At 46.9% G+C, this 7,686-nt stretch overlaps 1 protein-coding gene across 2 annotated transcripts in view; it reads right to left on the reverse strand.

The window, feature by feature from the left end:
* Positions 1-7,048, reverse strand: part of Evi5 (ecotropic viral integration site 5) — a 227,066-nt gene extending 220,018 nt beyond the window's left edge. For both annotated transcript variants that reach the window (XR_013311273.1, XM_077649323.1), the window contains exon 1: positions 6,882-7,048. The gene's annotated coding sequence lies outside the window, so the exon portion shown is untranslated. The remainder of the gene's footprint in view (positions 1-6,881) is intronic.
* Positions 7,049-7,686: the final 638 nt, after the last annotated feature.

Raw genomic sequence — 7,686 nt, forward strand, 5'->3', positions numbered from 1 at the left:
TCTGCTGAGCGAAACGGTGCGTCGTCGACACACACCATCTAGATAATAATAATAATAAAAAAGATCACCGAAAGCGCACTGCTAAGCGATCAAATGGGAAAGAATTTTCGCATTGTTGCGTGTGACAACTCAAGGATGCCGCGGCCGAATCCAGGGCCAGCGGGCGCCCGAATACCGGCCGCCGTGTCTCAGTGGTCAGGGCGCTCGGCTACTGAGCCCGGAGTCCCCGGGTTCGAATCCGACCGCGGCTGCCGCGTTTCTATGCAGGCGAAACGCTAAGGCGCCCGTGTGCTGTGCCATGTCAGTGCACGTTAAAGAACCCCAGGTGGTCGAAATTATTCCGGAGCCCTCCACTACGGCACCCCTTTCTCTCTTTCTCTTTCACTCCCACCTTCCTCCTTTCACTTACAGCGCGCTTCAGGCGTCCACAGAGATGCGAGACAATTACTGCACCATTTCCTTTGCTCAAAAACCAACTTTCATTTTCAAATACCGGCGGCAAGGGAAGGAGGCCCTACTGGCACCATGCCTTTCTTGAGGTTTCTTCCGTCAAAAAAAAATGGCGGACAATGCAGTATTCCCAGCGAAGAATTTTCGCTTGGGAGCCCTGCGTGAACAAGCGCCTATTTTTTTTTCTAACTTGAAACAAAGTTATATGGAGTATGCTCTTCTAGTTTTAAATTTGCGCATGTTTGGCAATAATTTCGTAAAATTTTCGCATATGCGAAAGAAACCTGATTTCATTATGTTAACATTTCTTGTTTTCTATCCCACACAAAGGTTCCTTTCAAAAACAAAATACAGTAAAGTACCGCTTGAACAAACTTCTCAGTTAAACAAAGTTTTGCGAAACCCCGCCGAAACCCCACTGTATGTAATGCAAATCTGTTTGTTTAAAATATTTCAATCATAACTCAAATTTCAGTTCAGCGAGCATTGGTATTTCTATTTATATTGAATGCGTGATACTGGCAGACATGCACCAATTTCCGCTGGCAAAACTTCGGACACTCCAATTCTGAAGCTCGACACCTTGTGAACATTCCAGTGCCATGCTCTCGCTCGCTAAACTTCGCGATTCTATATCCGGACGTATTGGCTATAGGATGCTTGTCACATTTTCAGCCTCATGAAGAAGTCAAGGAAGAACCTGCTTTCCGACAAAATACAAAGAGAATTTCAGCAAGGGACGCAGCAATGTATCTGTAGAAGCTGAAAGCCTTTGCCACTCAGCACGCATCTGTGGCAAGAAAGGTGCATAAAAGCACGGGCCAACTGGCCCGCTTTATGAAGTTGTTAATGGTGCATGAATACAAAGGTGTAGAATGAAAATACCGTATAATATCAAAAGTTTCAAGTACATAATACGTGCGCGGAGTTTTCAGTATTGTGAAATAATTTAGTTTATGAACAATACGAATGCTTGAAATTTGCTATGGTTGATCAAAAAGAGGGGCTGCGCGCATTTCAACTGTGCAAACTTTTACTCCAGCCCTTTCACTCCCTCACTTTTACTCCCTTAATTTTACTCCGTCACAGTCTTGCGAAGTTCGTTCCAGGGGTATTTCATTGTATGTATGAGGAACCATCAAAACTGCTCTGCACCTTAACACTGCCTGGTTTAGCCAAAAATGTGAGCGCACTGAACAAAAATGCCGAATACTTCGTAAAGCCTGAAGCATCTAGTTCGCCGAGAGAGGCAGTGCCTCATTCCAAGTGCATCCTGCGGGTACATCTCAGTACGGTACTCACGACACGCACGTCACAAGATGCAAGGAGCCAGCTTGCAATGGCCATGAAGGGGACGACCGCACGTCTGGTGGATATCGGCCACCCCGTGAGAGAGGTCTCTTCATGTAAATGGCATGCAAGCGGCAGAAAATGCGAGAAAGAGTGCACACACGAGAGCCGTTACATGACAAAATACTACGTTTGTCTGTCGCGCAGCGATGTTCCCTGCCATAACCGAAAATTCCCTGAATTATATAAACCCAAAAATCTCTTTCTCACCCTTTTCCTTGCCACATTTAAAAAAATAGTGCAGTTTGGAAAAGGTGAGAAATTTTCGGTTCTTAAATTTCCCTGAAAACTCTTTCGCAGAATTTTACTCCCAAAATTCCCTGAAAAAGAGAAAATTCCCTGAATGGAACACAACTTCTGTCAAGTCCTCTGGCTAAGGTTTTGCGGATTTCTGAATCACATTCGTCCAATCGCTACTGAAGCGGTCGCCACTGCAGACACGGACGCAGCGAATGATGCAAAATAACTCGGTGAGCTGTCACGGGGCCAGGCAACCTTTAGGAATTATGCTGTCCCTTTGACGTACATACTTGTTGCACCAAAAAAAGAGAGAGGAAGGACTGGGAGACGAAAAAAAGAACAACAACACAGGAACATCTAATTCAATTATGCACTGGAAATGCGATAGCATTCAAAGTTGTAGATGCCTTTGCCGGAGGCGTTGGGGTTTGTGAGACCCGGGTCGCTATTCCCGAGCTCTCCCGGCACACCACCTGCCACTGTTGGCGGATGGAAGCTTCACACATACGAACCTGGTCCGGTGACGGCCACCTTCCTCCAAGCAATGGAATTTCTCCACTTTGGTGACATCACTCATAACGTCACTGCCCACCAGCTAATCAGGGTTTTTCTGGATGACGCCAGACGGTCGCTGCTGGCTTTCTGCTCCAGCGAGGCTTCTATGCCACCGCATAAAAAGCAGTCTTCCCTTCCTCTCATTTCCTCACAGGAAAAAGCAAGTGCGGCCAAAAAAAAAAGTTTCTTCCATTATGCGGATTGGAACATACATCACCTCGCTGCCTACCACTCCTAAGATGAGCATTTGAAGTAATTAGATCGGAAGTGAAGAGTGACCGACGGCATAAAAAGAGAGAGCAGCTCTACGGGGTCCACACTTCATCTGCAACCTTTCCATATCATTCCTGTTTCGTTGCCATTCTTTCTTTCCTTTTTTTTCCCGAGTTCCCCTCCCCATGTGTAGGGTAGCCTACTGGGCATCGCCTTGTTAACTTTTCTCCCCCACTCTCTCTGTTTGTTCGTGCTCGTCCACGAAAATTAGCAGGCATCTTTTGTTTTGTAAGTCGCACAGTGCAGCACATCACGGCTTCTTCGGTTATGTCCGTTTCTCGATCCTTTTGGGTAATATATAAGTCCACATGCGGCCAACAACTGATTTCTGTCATATGCTGATGACATGTAAAGATGTTCAGTGTGATACACGGTGTTCAGGACTTCAACTCCATTTTGCAGTTCGACTGATCTGTATTATTTCACTAGTAGCACCAGGACAGGGATTCATGTAAATTCATCTCAATTCATCTGAACCAAGAAAATGCATTTTAAGACTGAAACTCAATCGTGTACTGTAGTTGTACGAATCGTATGTCTTTCACCAGGGTCGCAGAAATAAAAAACACTGGTGGTGCGCTGTTACATTCAACCCTCTGAACTGCTGCACACGCCAATGCGTGTCATGTTAGCGGGCTCTGCGCACGCTGGGTTCAGTCAGCATACTTTTGAGAGCACTGCGCAACACATCCATGCTCATATTTCTGCCATGGCTTGAATACGCTTCTGTTAATTCCAGTGGCACGTGCCAATCTAACAGTTACTCAGCAGATTGAGAAGAAGCTATTCTATATATTCCAACGCCATTTCGGTTGTACGAGCGAAGGCCCTAGTTCCAGCTTACGGAGCTCACTGCCACCGTTGTGTCTTTATGCCGACATGTCCATGAAACGTATTTTTCGTTGGCAGCATTCAGCTTCGGATTTGACACAAAATCGCAGCGGAGAGCGAGCCTTTTCAGGTTCGCACCTCTCATAGCAGACACTCGCCTCTACAGAGGATGTAAAGATCACATAATGCTCATTCCGCTAATCTGAATTTTTCAAAACTCACAACCATCCATCTGCTCTGAGTTTTTCAATATCCCATCTTAATATCTCATCAAATAGTGTATCTACTTGGCAGCTTATACTGAGAAATGTTCTGTGGGTTTATTTTTTTTTGGCTTTGCTGCTTTCACACAACTTGTGCCGTCGTTCTTGCAGTGCAGTTAATTACCTTTCCCCCTCCCCTCTGTACTGTGCCCCTATTTCTTTCTTCGGATCAATATGCCATCATTCACCCTAGGTTTTGTCTTTCCGTGCTGCAGTACTGAGACTTCAGGTTGCTCCTGCACACACCTAATAAAATATACAATACATGTGATTGATTGATTGGTTGATTGATTGATTGATTGATTGATTGATTGATATATCGATCTTGTAAGCCAAAGGGCTGTTCGATACCAGCTAGCACACAGCAGCACGTAAGGAAGCAAGCGGCGCCGCCGCCCCAGCAATGATTGCAAACCATGGCCTCTGGCGAGCTCGTTTTCCGAGATTTTTTACTTTTTTGGTTGGATTCGGGAGTACCCGTCGATTCCTCGTTGCGAAGGGAATGACCTCTGGCGCATCATCATCATCAAGCGTCGTCACGACGTTCAGTCGTGCGCGGTGTTCTCTGCGTTCGTCGCCCAGACGGTCGCCGCTGTAGTCCAGCCAATGTACGGGTTAGAACCTTCTTGCAGGCACTCTTGAAGGCTTCGTGTGTTCAGTCTTTTTACCGTCTCGTTATTCAGGGCGATGGTTATGCAGGCTAGTGGCTACTCAATGACAAGATGTTAGTCGGTACCGTGTCCCGTCTATGCTTGCTTTTGTGTGTTCTCTGGTCTGCGCTATTTCGACCCTTCAGCCAAGCTGTGGCAGTCGAAGTCTGATCCTTATCGCGAGCCCCCCCCCCCCCCCCCCCCCCCCCCAACTAAAATGTGACAGCGCAATCGTGGAAGGAACCGCTGGCGCCTGCAGGCAAACGTTTCAGTAGCTCGCACGTCAGTGCAGTTCACGAATGCCTCTTCTTGTCCGCGAGTGCAGCAGCCATGGAGGCGCAAGCCCGTAACGGACCGTTCCACATCGCGGACAGTTCTGAACTTCTGCTCCCTTTCTGGCACCGCTGCTGTGTACCACAGCGATGGCACATTTTAGTGACCGCTACAGCACCTAACCATCGTTCGGTAACACGTCAGAAAGTACAGGATATATTTTTTTTCTTCGTGCTTTCCCCCTGCACCTTCGGAAGAAATTTCTACTGCTGTAGAATTTTGGCCCCATTCTGTAACCTGGGTCGAAGCATATATGCCTGCCTACTGCTTGAACATTCGTTAGGGTGAGCAATAAAAATAAATAACCGCCTATGGGCGGGTAGTACCGCTAGAACGATGGATAGCGCACAAAGTAGACGGAGCTCGGCGCGGTAGTGCCCAAATGATGCTTTTGTGAGTAAAACCCATGCAGCATAAGCACGAGGCAAACTCAGCGTGGGAAAGCGAATTACAAAAATGCTACTACACACAGTTGGTAGATGAGATGCCCCTTACGGCTGGAAACTCATTTCTTCGCACGTTTGTTGGTTGTTTCAAGGTGCAGGGTGCGTTTTTTTTTTTAATTCCTCGCAGTAGCAATCAGCACATTTCCAGGCCAATCGATGACACGGATACGGGTAAAACTACGTGCGATCACCAATCAGATTGGTGCCACTGGCTGGGGTTCACCCAAAGAGGATATGCTCTATAGGGCTCACCATGCAAAAGTAGTCCCACAGTACTCCGTTACATACGGAACAAGGTGGTACGCAGCGTCTTGCTCCTCATGCCGGCGCGCATTTAACATGGAATGGGCGTAAACTGTTAGCACAACTGCAATGGCTGGACCCCTTTCCTTCGGATTATTTAAACTTACTTCGCAACACGGAGTGCGTGCTGAGAGTTTTAAGCCGAAATGACGGCATCGTGCCACGGCAGCTACATGTGCGCGAACGAATCGAATGACCGTCTGCTTGCGCCCTTCAAAAAAAAAAAAAGAATTTATGAAAGCAAACGAGTAGACAACAGCGCAAAAAGATAGAGATGACATTTCGTAACCTTAGTTTTGCCTTATGACACCATGCAGTGCAAGCAACCACCTTCGGCTACTCCGCAGTCATGTTCCAGCTAAGCTCTAGGAAAGCTTCGAAAGCCTTTGCCCAGACTGCCGTTCGGACAACACAGACCATGTAAACGACCGTAAAGTAACCACATCATGCAAGAACACCTAAACTGTTCGCTCTGACATCGGTAGAACACAATGAGCAAGGCTCCTGCTAGTGGCGATTTTGAAGAAGATTGACGATAAAAAAACTTTCTCAACAACGCGTTGTCAGAAACAACACGAATATTAAACCTTGAAAATTTTAAAATTGAAGGCCACTTCTCAAGTTCGGTCTGTACGTGTCAGCGTAGGGCACATCGTGGCAGGAGAAAATAAGGCACCTGTCGAGAGCACACAGGTAAAGCGGGACATGCACGCGGACACCTGGATTTTTTTTTTCCTTTTTACAGTTTCCAAAGAGCGCCGACGAGTTTGCATGAAAATGGGTGATTTATAAATGACTTCCGATGCTGCGTGCACTCAGGTGACGACGTAATTAGAGTACCTGCACTAGCTGCGAGCAATGCGCTGCTACGACGAGCATCGATTCAAAGGCGTGAAGCTGCCCAAGAAAAAATACGCTCGATCCAGGTGTCTACCTCCCTCAGCTTATCGCTATCCCAAAGACGACCTAGGAAAAATGCTCAATTCCAATGAGAGATAGCATACGAGGCAGCAGAACAGCTGATCACGATAAACACGGTGCAACTGATTGCGGATCTCCGGTCTTACGTTTTTACCCGCTGTCAGTTGCCGCACGGATGTTGGGTGCGCCGAACGGATCGGAGCGCCTCGCAGACGAAGCTCTCCGAACCGAACAGCTGTGCGCCATGATTTCGAAAATTCACCAACCTGGTTTCGATGCAGTGAGAGGCGTGGACACGAAGGAATCCGTCGAAGTTTGTATAATACCAGCACTCGCTGACGACCACGGAAGGAATGTATGAGAGGATTGGCGTGAAGAAAAAGGAGAAACGAGGTCGCACCTCGGCTGCCCTCTTTTTAGAAGAGGTGGCGTTACTTACCGCACTAAGCAGATCAAGCAGAACGCACTTAAGCACAGTTGAAAAGGCCTCTTTTAACGATAAATAAAAACTGCACTAAGTATCAAACGCATCATTATAATTAATTCTACAACGTAATTTTAGACCAGTACGTTTTGTGTTTTAGTAAGAAGCAATAAAGGTTTGCAGAAGAGTAATAAAAAATAATGCAAACAAATTTTGAGCAATGCCTTTTGAAGAACATGCCTGAAGCGTCAGGGGTTTTTCTGCCCGTCGTAGAGAGCGCGTCAGCCGTAAGGCGGCGCTGTCAAATAACCCTCTAGCAGACGACGCGGAGGCGGCACAGAATTTTCTTGCGACTGCCGTTACAGCAGAAAGTATGCCTTCTGTTGCGCTGTTTCTTATATTATTTGTGTGGTGTGTTTAGTGCTACCGTTTGATAAGTGACGCGTCGACGACTGCAGTTGCTGGAGGGAGTAGCGAGCGAAAATGCAATGCTGTTGCGTTCCGTTTTGAATGTCCAGTCAGCGAAACAAGAAACCTGACATTTCGTTCCATGGAATTCCTGCCTACTTAGAACTCCGGGAAAGACGCCTCAAGGTAATTCGAAGAAAAAACTGGCAGGCAAACACAACATCAAATTATTCTGCAGT

This window comes from Amblyomma americanum, chromosome 1 (assembly GCF_052857255.1).
Source record: "Amblyomma americanum isolate KBUSLIRL-KWMA chromosome 1, ASM5285725v1, whole genome shotgun sequence".
In the NCBI taxonomy this organism is placed as follows: Eukaryota; Metazoa; Arthropoda; class Arachnida; order Ixodida; family Ixodidae; genus Amblyomma; species Amblyomma americanum.